Source organism: Schistocerca serialis, chromosome 8, assembly GCF_023864345.2.
Source record: "Schistocerca serialis cubense isolate TAMUIC-IGC-003099 chromosome 8, iqSchSeri2.2, whole genome shotgun sequence".
NCBI classification, from domain to species: Eukaryota; Metazoa; Arthropoda; class Insecta; order Orthoptera; family Acrididae; genus Schistocerca; species Schistocerca serialis.
Window position 1 is genome coordinate 332706943 of NC_064645.1, and position 17498 is coordinate 332724440.

A 17498-nucleotide genomic window follows, 5' to 3' on the forward strand; every position below is an offset into this window, starting at 1 on the left:
AAAAGAAAATTCGGAGTAGGTATTAAAATCCATGGAGAAGAAATAAAAACTTTGAGGTTCGCCGATGACATTGTAATTCTGTCAGAGACAGCAAAGGACTTGGAAGAGCAGTTGAATGGAATGGACAGTGTCATGAAAGGAGGGTACAAGATGAACGTCAACAAAAGCAAAACGAGGATAATGGAATGTAGTCAAATTAAGTTGGGTGATGCTGAGGGAATTAGATTAGGAAATGAGACACTTAAAGCAGTAAAGGAGTTTTGCTATTTGGGGAGCAAAATAACTGATGATGGTTGAAGTAGAGAGGATATCAAATGTAGACTGGCAATGGCAAGGAAAGCGTTTCTGAAGAAGAGAAATTTGTTAACATCGAGTATTGATTTAAGTGTCAGGAAGTCATTTCTGAAAGTATTTGTATGGAGCGTAGCCATGTATGGAAGTGAAACATGGACGATAACTAGCTTGGACAAGAAGAGAATAGAAGCTTTCAAAATGTGGTGCTACAGACGAATGCTGAAGATTAGATGGGTAGATCATATATTGAATAGGATTGCGGAGAAGAGAAGTTTGTGGCACAACTTGACTAGAAGAAGGGCATCAAGGGATCACGAATTTGGTATTGGAGGGCAGTGTGGAGGGTAAAAATCGTAGAGGGAGACCAGGAGATGAATACACTAAGCAGATTCTGAAGGATGTAGGTTGCAGTAGGTATTGGGAGATGAAGAAGCTTGCACAGGATAGAGTAGCATGGAGAGCTGCATCAAACCAGTCTCAGGACTGAAGACCACAACAACAACAAACACTATCCCAAAAATTGGAAGTGTTGGCAACTATCATTGTCTTATCAAATTTCATTCTGTGTCCCTTGTTTAAGCAATGTTCTGCCACAGCCGATTTTTCCAGCTGTTGCAGCCCCATACGATGCCAATATTCCATGCACCTGTTCTGAACTGTGTGAACTGAGTGACCTTCCCATGTTGACACAGAATTTTATATGTGCCAGGCTTCCTAAGGAACAAATCATATTTCACAGAACCAAGTAATGTCCTAATCTTGAAAGGTGGATGGAAAACATGCTTAGTGTTAAAGCTACTTAAAATTCTTTCAGTTTTAAATGATATGTCCCCAGCATTAGGGATAAAGGTAACAGACCTGTGCTCCTCTTTGTGCACTTCCAGGGATGGTCCAAACTCCATAGCTCAACAAATCTGATTCTCAGAGTATCCATTTTCCTTAAAAACTGCCATCAAATGTACAAATTTATGGGTTAAACTCTCCATGTCAGAAATGGCATACCGTATTTACTCGAATCTAAGCCACACTTTTTTTCTGGTTTTTGTAATCCAAAAAACCGCCTGCAGCTTAGAATCGAGTGCAAAGCAAGTGGAAGTTCTGAAAAATGTTGGTGGGTGCCGCCACAACTAACTTCTGCCGTTGAATATATTTAGCGCTACACAGGCATGCTTTGTAGGCACAAAGATAAATTTTGGCGCCAAAATCTCTGCGTCAGTAAATAAATTTAAAAAAAAGGTGGAAGTCGAGCTTTTTTTCTCCGCCCTGAGTTTCAACCACTGCATTTTCATACATTATCCAACGAAGTAAATACAAATTCCGTATTGTTCTTATTTGAATGTAGCAGAATTTCAATGTACTACAAAAATCCGACTGGCAAGACTGTTTGGGATGTTTGTCAATATGGCCAACTCTACGTTCTGAATTTTTTCGTACCTGTGAGAAGAGATAGTTGCTAATAGAAACCTGATGAAATGTGAATCACATGCAGTATTCTCTTCACCATAAGAATAATATGAATATAAACATTTTGCCATGTATTCTTTCGTGTTTGCTGCTATCTCATTTAAATCCTGTCTGCCTAATAAACTACGAAACTAGAGTGAGACAACAGCAAACGCGGAAGAATATACGTATTGTGTCATGTTTATATTCGTATTATTCTTATGCCTAATAGTGGTACAGTCAGGAATGAAGCACGGCAACTGACTAGATTTTTAAATCTAAGATGACTCTAATTTCTGTGCAGAATTTGATGTACTAAAGAAGCGGCTGTAAAGATTTTCAAATGGAGATAAATTTTCGCCTAACTCTCATTCAGAACATGTTCTATCATATGCAGTCTATTATTTGGTACTTGTTGATCATTATCAAAGAAAGCAGCAGTGTAAGTGACAACAAATAGCAGTCTCTTGCCTTTGTTTCACTAATGAGACGATTCCTCTCCTTTTTTTTTTTTTTTTTTTTAATTTTTTTTATTTTATTTTTTTTTATTATTATTATTATAAGTGGCGGTAGTGCGCACAAAAGCAAGCCATACTGCGAGCGGCGACAGGCCGTAAACACGCACTATCAGAATGCGACAAACAATGCATGACACAGTACAGTAATGCATTTTCAGCTTAGAGTGACGTAAACACCTATAACAAAGAAAACGGCAATCAATTCAAACCAGGCGAAGCATGTGAAAGAGGAAGGGTAGCTGTATAAATATGGACGGAGCACCTGACGCATAGCAATGGCTACCTGGTAATGCTTAACTGCTAAGCTTACGACTCGAACCAAACTACTGTAGCTGTATCGTCATTCATTCGACCTAAATTGTGTCTCATATTACAATGGACCAACTTTGTTTCGATTTGGAGGTGCGGCCTAAAACTTTTCTCTCCCCTTGAATTTCGAGTCTCAAATTTCAGGTGTGGCTTAGATTCGGGAACACTAGTCTCATTTTTTAGGTGCGGCTTAGATTCGTTTGCAGCTTAGATTTGAGTAAATACGGTATACTCTGCATATCAGAGTCCTAAGGACACAATGCATTGGTATCATGGATGGCAACTCTTAGCATGCAGATAGCGATTGGCATGTGTTGGCTTTCGATGAACACTATGCCCTAGAGTACCATCTTGTTTTCTGTAAATCTTGATGTCCAAATATGGAAGCATCCATCACTTTCAACCTCCAAGGTAAATTTAATTCTGGATGAAGATAGTTGAAGTGGTTCAAAAATTTGTTGAGAGCATCACATCCATGAGGCCAGATGATAAAGCTATCATCTGTCTACCTCCAGAAACACATTGGTTGCAATGCTGAAGATATAATTGCTTTATTGTCAAAGTCCTCCATTAATAGATTGGTGACTGTGGGCAGTAATGGACTACCCTTAGCCACTTCATCATTCTGTTTGAAAATGTTGCCATTAAATGAAAGATATATGGCTGTCAGCACATGACGACAAAGCTTCACAAACTCTTCATATAGTTTTTTACTGAACAAACTCATAGCCTCTTCCAGAGGAACTCGTGTAAATGGAGATACCAAATCAAAATTCACTAGTAAATCCATAGGTCCCAGCCTCAAAGATTTTAATTGTTGAATAAAATCCATTGAATTGTAGATATGGTATTCACACTTGCCAACATATGGCCTGAGAACAGCTGCTAAATACTTTACCAGGTTGTAAGTAGGTGCACCCAAATTACTGACAATGGGGCACAGAGGAATCCCTTCCTTAAGTAACCTTAGCAGACCACACAGGAAGTCTCCAAAGAGACTTCCTGTTACAGAATTTATCTCGTCTGTAGAACAAGCAGTACACAGCCTACCTGAAGGTCAGGTGGAGGAATGCCACAGTTGAATTGGTGTGGTATGATTATGTCTTTAAAATGGATTTACTACTCAATGACCCAGCTTACAGAAGACTACCTAGTGTCCTCACAGAAAGAATTGAGCACAATACCCTTTCAGTTTTGAAAAAGAGCTTGGTGTCTGAAATTTATGTAAGAAACATCATCCTGGTGCTGCCATTCTGCCTAGGTTGTATGGTCTGCCGAAGTTCCGTAAGGAAAGGGTACCCCTATGCCCCATTGTCAGTAAGTTGGGTGCACCTACTTATAAATGGGCAAAGTATGTAACATTTGTTCTCAGCCTGTATGTTGGCTTGTGTGAACACCATATCTACAATTTGCTGGATTTTATTTGACGGTTGAAATCTTTGAGGCTGAGTCCTTTGGACTTACTATTTAGTTTTGTTGTGGTATTGGTATCCCTCTTTACAAAAGTCCCTCTGGAAGAGTCCCTGAGTTTGGTAAGCGAAAACCTAGATGAAGAGTTGGTGAAGCTTTGTTGTCATATGCTGGCATCCACATATTTTTCAATTAATGGCAACATTTTCAAACAGAATGGTGGAGTCGCTATGGGTAGCTGTACATGTATGCTTTATTGTAAACAAGATAGAACAGTGTTACAGATGTTGAAGAAATATACTACAAAACAGTGAGACTTATTGTAAAAAATAACAAAAGCTATTCCATGGAAGTCATTCAGGAACACGCACCCCAACATGCACACTTCTGATGAGGAGGTAGAAGATGTCTTCAAAAGGACAAAAATTAAAGGTGTGTGTGTGTGTATAGGGGAAGGGGACCTCCAAATGTGTATCGGAATTGCAAACATCATAAATCAGTAGAATAAAGATATGTAAATTGAAAGTGGAGGGGGGGGGGGGGGGGGGTAGGATAGAGATGGGAAGGGATTACTGATGTCAGCTGCATTGGGATATTATACGGAGTCAGTGGCAATGAGTGAAAATTTGTGCCAGACTGGAGTCAAACCTGAGATCTCCTGTTTACTAGGCTGGTGCGTTAACCACTGGCCATCTGGGACACACTGTTATTCCAACTGCGCGGACTATCTTTGCGTGCCTCACGGCCGACCCACATTCCCACCGAGCACCACCTATCTGCAGTTCCTGTCCATTTCCTCCATGCTTGCTACTCAGAGATTCCCACAGGAAGTTGGACACACTTGTGCATCTGCAGTGAAGGAGATGGATCCATTGCCCATCTAGGTGAATCAATTATATGAATGTCTGAAAGAACGGACACTATGCATTTGTATAATTGATTCACCTAGATGGGCAATGGATCCACATGCTTCAGTGCAGATGCGCAAACACATCTGACCTCCTTAGGTAACAAAGGTACTAAGTAAGTATGACAAATGGAGAAAATGTAGAAAATCTCAAATGGACTAAAGGAGTCATTAAAGAGAAACTCAGAGTTTTAAGTAAATGATAATAGGATCATGAGAGGATATTCTGAATGAAGCAAAACAATTGAGAAATGTCTGTCAGTGGATGTGAGAAGATAAATGACAATAGAGTGTGAAAAAATGGAAACACATGGACTTTTAAAGTGAAAAACCTGGAACAGACATGAGCCAGAGAAATAACTGTGACAATAATGAAAATAAAATGTGAGTGGGCATAATATACATCCAGGAGAATTGATAGTGGATCAACCAAGGATGAATTATGTGCAAGCCATCAGAACTCTTGCAGGCAAATGTTTGAACAATTAGGCACACTAACGGCAGCTTGCCAAAACATTTGTTGCCTTATGAAATTCTGTCATTAACAAACAATGAAAATCTGAAAACAGTTCATCAGTCTTTCTGATGCTGTTAAGTGCCAGATGAGTTTGTCTCTCTCTCTCTCTCTCTCTCTCTCTCCCTCCCTCCCTCCCTCCCTCCCTTCCTCCCTCCCTCCCTCCCACCCTCCCTCCCTCCCTCCCTCCATTCACAACATCTAAATCAAATCCAATAATGACAGACTAGTTTGTGGACATTTGGAACGCTTGAGCATATTGCATTTTATTGTCAGGAGTTTGAAATGTACAGAATTGAATGTATACTAAAGTTCTCCAGGTGTTTGCTAGGTTAGCTAGTGACCCAGTTTTGTAATAACATGTCAATAGCAATGCAGGCTCTGTCTCAAGACACTTGTGTTCTGAAATTTTTCTGGTGTAGCATATCAAACTAAATAGTCAGTCAGAAGTGTCAATTATTGGTATGAATGTGAGAGCATTAGTGCCTCTGAATTAGAGCATGCAAGTGATAAGTGTACTGATGTGTGTCATGCACATCACATAGTCTGAGTGTGTTTTTTCCTGCAACAGTGCTTGTGGCTCTCCTGTCCTCCCTTTCTCATCATCTATCTAAACTAATCTATCGCCTTCATCGTCATCATTGTCACCAAATTCTAATGCTCGTATGTCCTTACAAAGATTGATTTAACGTTTATCAGAGGTTAATTACACACATTGTTAATGTAAATGTAATGATAAATGTAATTCACATAGCTTATAACTTATTATTATTATTATTATTATCACCATCATCATCATCATCATCATCATCATCATCATTATTATGTATTCTGCCAAAAGGTAGGTCTTCACATGGCTGTTCTTTTTGCCCTTCTGTATTCTGCTACTCTCTTCATTTCCTTGTAGCTTCCAGATCCTTCAGTTCATTTGTTTATTCATTGACAAAAAAGCGTTTCCAGATACAGGGACACAGAACAAACACAAAACGAAACAGTAACACAACACAGTAAGAATACAGTATTATTTCAGTAGATACATAAATTTTAGCTTTATTTACAAAAGAGCTTGCACTACTTGCAGTAGCTGCACTATCTTGCTTCAAGTCACTTGCATCTCAAATGTTCTAAAAATTCTGTTACTGAATAAAAGCAGTGATCAAATAAGAATGCCCTTAGGGTTTTATAAAAGAGTGTGAATGATGATATGATTTTTACCTAATGTGGAAGGCTATTGTAAATTTGTATACCACTGTTTATTGTGGAACTTTGTAGGCTTATGTCCTTACTGACTGGACATGAACATCTTTTAAACTCTTTTTAACATACATACAGTTTCCTAGTATGTACGTAAAATCTTTAAGTGGGCTTAAGGCTTTCTTCAGTCACTTGTTGACCAGTGTGGTTTGACAGTAGAAGATAGCAAAAGGAAGGCCAAAGTTTTATAATTCCACATTTAAAAAATCGTTCACACAGCAGTATCATATAAACGTGTCATTGTTTGACCATTACACAGACTCCCTTATGGATGAAATAGTAATAAGCAGCCCTGCTGTGGAGAAACAACTGGAAGACTTGAAAACAAATAAGTCACCAGGTCCAGATGGAATCCCAATTCAATTTTGCAAAGAGTGTTCTACATCATTGGCCCCTTACTTATTTTGCATTTATCATGAATGTCTCGACCAGTGCAAAGTGCCAAATGACTGGAAAAAAGTGCGGGTGACTCCTGTGTACAAGAAGGGTAAAAGAATGGACCTCTAAAATTGCACACCAATATCCTTAGCACCGATTTGCTGCATATTCTTGGTTTGAATATAATAAATTTCCTAGAACCCAAAAAGCTCATATCCATGAATCAGCACGACTTTAGACAAAATTGCTCATGTGAAGCCCAGCTTGCTTTTTTCTCACAATATAGTGCGAACTATGGATGATGGGCAACAGGTAGATTCAATATTTCTAGAGTTCCAAAAGGCATTCGATATGGTACCCCACTGCAGATGTGCATATGGAATAGGCTCCCAGATATGTGACTGGCTCAAAGATTTCTTAAGTAATACAACCCAGTATGTTGTCCTTGTCAACAAGTGTTCACCAGAGATAGGGGTAACATTAGAAGTGCTCCAGGGAAGTGTGATAAGACAGCTGCTATTTTCTGTATACATAAATGATCTGGCAGACAGGATGGGCAGCACCCTTTTGGTGCAAAAGCCAATATTGAAAGTACATTGTCCTGGATGCTAAGTCTAAACAAATCAAAGGCATCTAATCCAAATATGTTTTAACTGTCTATTGATTTCAACACAGTAAAATTCATTGTCCTGGAGTGAGATCTCTAAGTGACAGGCAAATTACACTGTCCAAGTACTGGAATTTACTGTCTGCTATAAGCAGTGAGGTGCTTGCTAGATTTAGAAAGGTGTAGTGAGCCTAACTTCTTTATACATGGCATGATTAAGCAAAGTTACTGAGGCATCAGTGTGTAACTGAAAGTTGGCACTATGGCCAGCACTTCATAATGAGACAAACAGTTTGTTTGAACATTGTTGCACAGCACTAGGGCAAGAAGGAGGCACAACCTTAATCTTACTTTTGCCAGAACCTGTTGTAGGTTTTAAAAACACATTGTTCACTGCCTGTACATGAGCCTGTTTTTTCTGGGAGTGGGCAAAATGGCATATTTGTGCCGTTGCAAACAAACTGCTTGGGCATGGCTTTTTTTTCTACATGTGTAACAAATGTGTTACCTGATGGGCAGTCCCGTCTTTTATGGCAAGCAAAACATCTAGGACAAGACTTCACTAAATTGCCTACATATCTATGTGGCTGTCCACGCGACTGTGTCCACGCTTGTTGTTGCGGCTGCTTGGGGCGGTCACAAGCAAGGGGCGACTTGACCCAACAAATCATGCCTGGTCAAACTTATCAGCCACTATGGCACCCAGATCATATTGCTCTAAGATTTAAAATACTTGGGAAAGTGATGGATCATAGTACTGTAAGACCTGTTCCCATACTATACTATCTGGGAGATTGAACGTTATAGCATCACGTATCATGAGATTACTGTAAAAGTTGTCGCAACTACACTTAAATTTATGCTTCCTAATAGTCATCACTGTTAATTCTGTGTACCATTGGTGGTATGTCTGCTCTGTTTTTTTCTGCAAGTGAAAGAACTGATATCTAGGGACAGCAACTTGGGCTAGCTGGTCATAGTACCGAGTTAATGCAGTGATTACTTGGTCATAGGCAAGTTTATTTGGATACGTGGTTGGGAATAGTTTTTGTATTAACCTGAACACTGGGGGCCCTGCAATCAAAAGAAAGTATTGTAACTTTACGATACCTTGAACATGATGAACTTGGCAATGTGCTTGGCAGTGAGCCATGACTGTGGACGAAGACGTTCTTCCGACTGAACCCATCATCTGGCTTGCAAGGCAACAGGAACATCCTCCTGAAAACTGCTGCTGGGGCACACATCTAGGCCTGAGGGTGTGTCCTGGAGCAATTGATTGTCCTGTCGATGGCGGTGGTGGGTCCAGGTCTATTGGGTCGGAGAGGGGGGGACGGCAGGGGCCGTTCTTCCGACTGCACCCATCATCTGGCTTGCGAGGCAACAGGAACATCCTCCTGAAAACCACTGCTAGGGCACACATCTAGGCCTGAGGGTGTGTCCTGGAGCAATTGATTGTCCTGTCGATGGTGGTGCTGGGTCCAGGTCTATTGGGTCGGAGAGGGGGGGGACGGCAGGGGCGAGGGTGCATCATTGATCCACTCCTCCTGGGGTTCCCTCATGGCACCAGTGGGTGGTTGCGAAGGCCGCGATGTCCCTTGAAGCCCTGAATCTGGGGGAAGAAAAGCTGCAGAATCATGGGGAAAATGACATGCATAAATGTGATTCTGGTGGTGGCACTGAAAACCATCTGGGCCTGCAATCAAGTACATAAAAGAGCCAATGCATTCCTGGATCATACCTCTTTCCCAGTGCCCATGGTTACCATATACCCTGAAAAAAAAATAAGATTGTGGGGCACAAAGTGATACTTGTGGACCATTGATGGCACCAGATGCTGTGATGGTTGTAGCAAGTGTAGCAGCATCTAATGGCGGGGGCCATGCAGAAGTTCCGCCTCATGGGTCTCATGGGTGGGAGTGATGGGAAGTGAGAAAGAGCTACAGCACCTATTCCCATGTGTGGGTACTAAGTGTTCTGCTTCTCCATTGGACTATGGGTGAAACAGAGCACTTGTTAGATGATGAGGGCCATTTCGTTCACAAAACTGTTCAAAGTCACATGAAGTGAACTATGGTCTGTTGTCTGACACGAGCACTTCTGGCAAACTGTCAATGAAAAATATGGAGGACAACACTTGAATGGTGCTGCATGATTTGGTAGAAGCCATAGGCACTACAAATGGAAACTTGCTAAAGCAGTCTACCACTATGAGCGATCAAGGGAGAAGATGTTGTTTGGTGGCCAGTATCCTCTTTCTACAACATAAATGGCCACGTGGATTAACAAGGTTCTTTATTTACATGAACAGAGAGCTACTTATCTTAAATAGGGTCTGTGTGCCATGGTACAGGTTCAGTACTTGCAGACAATATCGGCAGTCTTGCTATAGACACAAATCTGGATGTTATGTACTGGCATAGCCTGTGCTGAACTGTGCTACTCTGTGAATGAATGACAGCAAATGCCAGCTTGGAGTAGTGAGTGAAGTCAGTCCATCTGTGAGCTGGTGACTGAGACTGAGTGGCTGACTGATTGACTGTGCTGGTGAGACTGAGCCCTCTGGTCAGAGGCAGCAATGTAAATACTTGTGGTTGAGAGGGTTTTGGCAGCATGTTGCTTGCAAGTCTGTATTTGGCCTCTCTCCTGATAGGCGCACTTGATCCAGCACCTACTATCGATCTGCTACATTTTTGTCAACTGGTGTAATGGTGACAGCTTATGCCAGCACAATATGTGTATGCCATTTTAAGTTATTTTGAAGTCATGTGCCTAAAAACATTGTTTCCAGAGAAGATGAAATTTTGTTGGTGCTTATTGTCACACTGGTGTTGCATACATCACTTTTTAAACAGAAATTTGGGCATGTTGATTTTTGGTGTTTATCAGTAGCTTAACCCTCTCAAATTGTCTATTCAGCTGTGCTGTAGTTTTATTTGCAGTTGTCTGGAGCTGACTTGGGGTGTTTCTTGTAATAAGGATGCACATGTCATCTGCAAAAAAAAGTATTTGTTTGTGACTCAAAATTTAAATCTAAGTCATGGATATACAGGAGAAAGAGGATTGGCACAACTGTGAATCCATGAGGGGCTCCTCATTTTAGAAATTATAAACATATCCAGGTATTTTCCTTTAGTTCATGTTTTATTTATATTTTCTGTTTCCTGTTTGTCAGGTGCAGTGTGAACCATTTAAGTGCAGTGCCTCTAATGCCATATACTTGGAGCCTGTCCAACGGTACATTGTGGTCCAGTATGTCAAAGGCATAAGTCTAAAAAATGCCAGTGCCACTTTCTTTTTTGTCCACTGTTTGCATGGCATTGTGTATAAATTTGTAGATAGCACTAGTTGTTGATTTGTTTTTCCTGAATCCATGCTGTGTATCAGTGAGAAGTATGTTTTTCTCTAAAAATTTCATTAATCTATTATAAATAAATTTTTAACCAAACAATGGAAAATCCAGGATGGAATGTAACAATACCAGAGAAGGAAAGTTGCTACTTACCATATAGCGGAGATGTTGAGTCGCGATAGGCACAACAAAAAGATTCACACAATTATAGCTTTTGGCCATTATGGCCTTTGTCAGCAGAAGACACACACACACACACACACACACACACACACACACACACACACAGACACACACACATGCACGCACGCAGATGCAACTTGCAAACATGTCTGCAGTCTCAGAGAACTGAAACCACACTGGGAGCAGCAGCACCAGTGCATGATGGGAGTGGTGACTGGGTGGGGGTACAGGAGGAGGTTGGGGCATGGAGGGGGGGGGGGATAGTATGGTGGGAGTGGTGGACAGTGAAGTGTTGCAGTTTAGATGGAGGGCAGGAGAGAAGCTGTGGAGAGGGGAGGGAGTAAGTAGCGGAAAGGAGAGAAATAAAAAACAATTAAAAGACTGGGTGTGGTGGTGAAATGAGGGCTGTGTAGTGCTGGAATGGGAACAGGGAGGGGGCTGGATGGGTGAGGACAGTGACTAACGAAGGTTGAGGCCAGGAGGGTTACGGGAATGTAGGATGTATTGCAGGGAAAGTTCCCACCTGCACAATTCAGAAAAGGTGGCGTTGGTGGGAAGGATCCATGTGGCACAGGCTGTGAAGCAGTCATTGAGATGAGGGATGTAATGTTTGGCAGCGTGTTCAGCAACAGGGTGGTCCACTTGTTTTTTGGCCACAGTTTGTCAGTGGCCATTCATGTGGACAGACAGCTTGTTGGTTGTCATGCCTACATAGATGGAAGCACAGTGGTTGCAGCTTAGCTTGTAAATCACATGACTGGTTTCACAGGTAGTCCTGCCTTTGATGGGATAGGTGATGTTAGTGACTGGACTGGAGTAGGTGGTGGTAGGAGGATGTATGGGACAGGTCTTGCATCTAGGTCTATTGCAGGGGTATGAGCCATGAAGTAAGAGGTTGGGAGCAGGGGTTGTGTAAGGATGGACGAGTATATTGTGTAGGTTCTGTGGACGGTGGAATACCTCGGTAGGAGGGGAGGGAATGATAGTGGGCAGGACATTTCTCATTTGGGTGCATGATGAGAGGTAATCAAAACCCTGGCAGAGAATTTATTTATTTATTTATTTAGCATTCAATAGATCACACATGTGATATAGGATTTGTCATTTGATTACATGTAACACATAACAACACATACACATAATAGATTGACAAACATATACAAACAGCAAACAAATTACATACACATAGTACATAAGTAGTGTACAAGAACTTATTACCCAAAAAAAAGTACGTGCCCATGATAAACAATTTTAGATCGTGAACTATGCCTTATGCACAAAACGTATTATGGATATACACAAAAAGTATTACGGATATTTAACAGATTTTTCCTAAGTATCATAATTACAAAGTTGAAAACATCATTAAATTAGTTTGAATTTTTAAAAAATAAGTACAGGTTTCAATGTAATTCAGTTGCTCCAGTCCTGGATGGTACTGAGTTACGAGGGGAATACTCCTCTGTGGCCGGACTGTGGTACTTTGGGAGGTGGTGGGAGACTGGAAAGATAAGGCCTGGGAGATTTGTTTTTGTACAAGGATGGGAGGATAATTGTGGTCATTGAAGGCTTCAGTGAGACCCTCGGTATATTTTGAGAGGGACTGCTCATCACTGCAGATGCAATGACCACGGGTGGCTAGGCTGTACGGAAGGGACTTCTTGGTATGGAATGGGTGGCAGCTGCCGAAGTGGAGGTATTGCTGGTGGTTAGTAGGTTTGATATGGACGGAGGTACTGATGTAGCCATCTCTGAGGTGAAGGTCAACATCTAGGAAGGTGGCTTGTTGGGTTGAGTAGGACCAGGTGAAGCAAATGGGGGAGGAGTTGTTGATGTTCTGGAGGAATGTGAATAAGGTGTCCTCACCTTCAATCCAGATAGCAAAGATGTCATCAGTGAATCTGAACCAGGTGAGGGCTTTAGGATTCTGGGTTTTTAGGAAGAATTCCTCTAGATGGCTCATGTATAGGTTAGCATAGGATGGTGCCATGCGGGTGCCCGTAGCCATACTGTGGATTTGTTTGTAGGTAATGCCTTCAAAGGGGAAGTAATTGTGGGTGAGGATATAGTTCGTCATGTAGACTAAGAAGTAGGTTGTTGGTTTGGAATCCATAGGGCATCTGGAAAGGCAGTGTTCAATAGCAGTAAGGCCATGAACATTAGGGATGTTAGTGTACAGGGAAGTGGCATCAGTAGTGATGAGCAGGACACCGTGTGGTAAAGGGACAGTAACTGTGAAGGGTTGGTCGAGGAAATGGTTGGCATATTTTATATAGGAGGATAGGTCCCGGGTAATAGCCTGAAGGTGTTGGTCTATGAGAGCAGACATTCTCTCATTTTTCTATGATTTTACTGAAGCCTTATAAGGCAATTGGTCTATACCTTTCTATATTTCATTTGTCACCTTTCTTATGAATAGGGACCACTTTAGCAATTTTTAAACAATCTGAAAATATGCCTGTTAGAAAAGATGAATTTACTATATCTGCAAGATGCAGTGAAATTTTTGTAATACATTGCTTTTTGGTGCAGTCAGGAATATCATCAGTTCCTGGTGACATTTTCTTGAGAGTTGATACAACATGGATGATTTCATCTGGAATTGTTCCACAAACATAGATTGAAGAGGAACATGACTGCACTTTGTAGTATCTGTTTTGTCACTGATAGTTAAATTATTTGTGATATCTGCAGGGTAACACCTGAAAAGATTTGTGATGTGTTGAGAATCAGTTACACTCTTGTTGTCATGGTTCAGAGTGAGATTTTCTATTTTAGGGGACACTTTTCAGTTTTCATTTGACAGTAACTGTAAGGTTGAGCAGTAGCTCTTTCTTTTGCTACTCCCAAGAAAATCATTAATGAAGTCCCCACAGAGCACTATTGATTTCTTGTCTAGATGGAGCCTATTTAGTACAGATTCAAGCTTATTTAGGATTGACTCAAAATTTCCATTTGGGGAGAGATAAATTCCTGCCACTATATTTGCCACACTGACTTCAATAAGAGCCAGCTCAGAGGTCCTTTCTGCATTGAGATACTGAAACTTATTAATAGATTTATGTTTTAGAACTTGCTTGATGAAAATTAAAGTACCTCCATTTTTATAACTGTTTCTCCAGAAGCAATTTGCTAGTATGTACCCTGGTATAGAAAAAGAGACAATTCAGTTAATATCTAGCCAGACCCTGTAATGCCCAGAACACTGGTGAAGTGGAGTTCTGTATTTAGTAAAATCTTTACATTTAAAGTTTTGTTTGTTATTGATTGAATATTTTGATGGCAAACAGAAAGACCTTTGCTTAAGACAGTGTTACTACTCAGGGCCCATATTGGTTGAAAGCACCGATGATGGCTGTTAATCCGTTAAAATCAATTTGCAAAAGTGAATAATAAAACATGATTTTGTGACTGGTTGCTGCATATTTGGTAATTTTAGAAAGACTTTGTTGGTGCAATTTATTTGATTACCAGTACTGATTTTTACATTAATATTAGAGTTCCCTAAGGGCATTTTTATTACACCACTAACCTCATTCTTGCTTGGTAAGGATTTGTCCACAAAAGAATCATTTGTGTGCAAGTGTAGAGTCTTCTTCTGAATTGTTGAAGTCCAAATATTTTCTTGCAGTGAGCTGTGGATCACTTGTGCATAAGAGGGACATAATTGATTTTTTGGTGAATAGAGGTGATGTAAAGATGGATCTTTTTTTTTTTTTTTGATTTTCTATGTCTTATCTCTGATTTCTTGGTGACACATCTGTTTATTTTTTCATCACAAGCTGCTTCCCCTCTCCATTTAAATGTGGTCCATGTGTAGTATGAAATATATGTCCTATACAGTTTCTGTATTTTCATACTGTGTGCGCATTTTCGAGAGCAGCACATTTGCAGCACTTACCTCTTTTTTTTTTTTTTACACATGACCACAGAGGAAGATCATATCAGTGTGGAATGGTCATTAACAGGACATTTATATGAGTCAAGCGTCCTAAACACTTTTTTAACTTGTCAGTGGCTTTCATTTTTAAGTACATCATTTGCTCCTCCAAACAACACAAAAATCATTATGAGTTAAATTAATGACTTCAGGCAAGTAGACGAGTTTTCCTGTTTCAGACACAGGAGCAACAGTCTTAACAAATGCTGTTGCATTTCCATCATTTTTGTCATTGATCCAAGTAGCAATCTCACTACTATGATGTCAGCAATGACAATAAACTTTGTTACTTTTTCATATTCTGACACATTGGGGCTGTACATTGTTATGGCTTTCAGAATGGAGGGCAGATACTTGTGAATCTTCATTAAAAATTGGAGCATAAAATTTTTGTACGACCTTTTCTTTTGTCAGTTTCGAAGCTCAATAACTTTTGTAGTATCAATTAAGGCATCTTCTTTTTTCTTGATGCTGTGTGTCACAGTCGTTTATCTTACCGGAGCTACTTTCGAGATTAGTAATGGTGTAGTTCATCTTGTCTGCTGAAATTACACTACAGTTTGTTGGACTTTCCTGGTGAATAGTGTGCATTTTGGAAAGTTGCAACTTTTTGTATTCGTCTTTCCATATTTGTACATCTGTGGTTAGTACAGAAACAATTTCTTCTTTGCTTCTTTCTTGTAGGCTTAATTTGGGACACAACACTTCAAACACAGCCACAGTTTTTTCTTTGGGTCTGCTTTTGCACAGCTGTTTTACATTTTACACATGATTCCTTTGATACTTGTCCCTTTGCAATAATATTCGTTTGTTTTTTACTCCATGCAGTTAACGTTTTCTGCCGATGATGTGGAGCGTATACTTTCACACACTTGACTCTCTTACCTAATTTTTTCTTATATTTTTCAATCAATTCGTTAATGGTATGAAGCAAAATGCATTTATGATTGTCATACACAATCCTAGTTTCACAGTCTCGCACATTAATGTCATCCACCATCTTGCACCTTTTCCTGTCTTTCATTCTTAATGCAGACATTAAACTTTCCAATGCATTCACTGTCAAACAGTTGCATCACAACATGTGAACAAGCCAGTTTTTTCTTTTACTTATAACTTCCAATAGTTTTCTTCTCTTCACTATTATTTCCAGCACCTATTCATTAGTCACTCTCAGCACTCGACTAATCCTTTCCGTTCTCGCGTCCATCGTAATTTAATATATTATTATTGTTATTATTATTTTTTGATTGTTGCCGACTTACGTGGTGGGCCTTAATAAAAATGATATTTCATTTAATTTTGATGTATGATTAAATGCTTTCCTGAAGTTCTCCTTTTTTTTAACAATATTAATCTCAAATTATTTGTTATGTTAATGAATGTTAGACTCGCTGAATCTTAAAACATAAGCATATAAGTTGAACAGTGTAATAAACTTTTCATATTAATTTCCTCGGCTAGTCAGTTCACTTTAAAGCAAAAGATCTTTAGTTATTAATTACAACTGCGGCCCACACACGCGCGAGAGTATTTTTCTTACCTCCGTTAATCATTGCCACGTAGTCGGAGTCCTGGCTCTGGCTGTCGGCTATGGTACTGAAAATAAGAATCTTAAAGCTACGTATTTTCTGCAACGTCGGGCGGCTGTGGAGAAAAATTAATATTATGTTAATAGCGGGCGAGTTTTCTGCTTCCGCTAATTTTTCATCAGTTAATATCGCCACGTAATGGCGTCATTGGCTGCATCGGCCGCTGCGATTGTTGAACTGTCAATTACTTGAATGCAGGTTAATTCAAGGAAGGCGGACATGAAATCGGGATCACCTCTTACAAATTAAAAGTGCACAATAATATTAAATGAATATATTACATGGTTAACCCATACAAATATGCTTACATTTGCCAGCACTCGCAAGATGTCCGTTTATACACAATCAAGACAAGAGAAGAAGTGAAGACGATTAAAAAAAATTAACAAAAGAGCGTATCTTGTCATCTCTTTAGATCATTTTGTTATAAATTATTCCTTTGCAATCGAAACCTACCCAGAGAAAATATTATTTTACGGCTACATGATAAAAATATATTATTCAATTTTTAAATGTCCTTTCTTTATAAATACAGTTTTTTAAGTGTTTTCGTAATATAGCACTGGGGCGCTATACCGTCCTCCTTCACACGCACATCTCAGATGCTTGCAACCTCCTGTTGTCCTCTTTTTCTCAATAACTATGTTTCGACTTTCCAACTGCATGGAGTGCCACACTACCTAGTCTTTTACTGAGCTCTTTATCTAGCTTCCCACATAATAACTTTGTCTTTCTATTGACAGCTTCCATATCTACTGCAATTAAAGCTTTGGTATCCTGGTGGCATCTTTGATCTT

The 17498-nt window shown here is 39.9% G+C and overlaps 1 protein-coding gene across 1 annotated transcript in view; it reads left to right on the top strand.

Moving 5' to 3' along the window:
* Positions 1-17498, top strand: part of LOC126416656 (mitogen-activated protein kinase 15) — a 198290-nt gene that overhangs the window by 108558 nt on the left and 72234 nt on the right. The gene's annotated exons all lie outside the window — the stretch shown is intronic.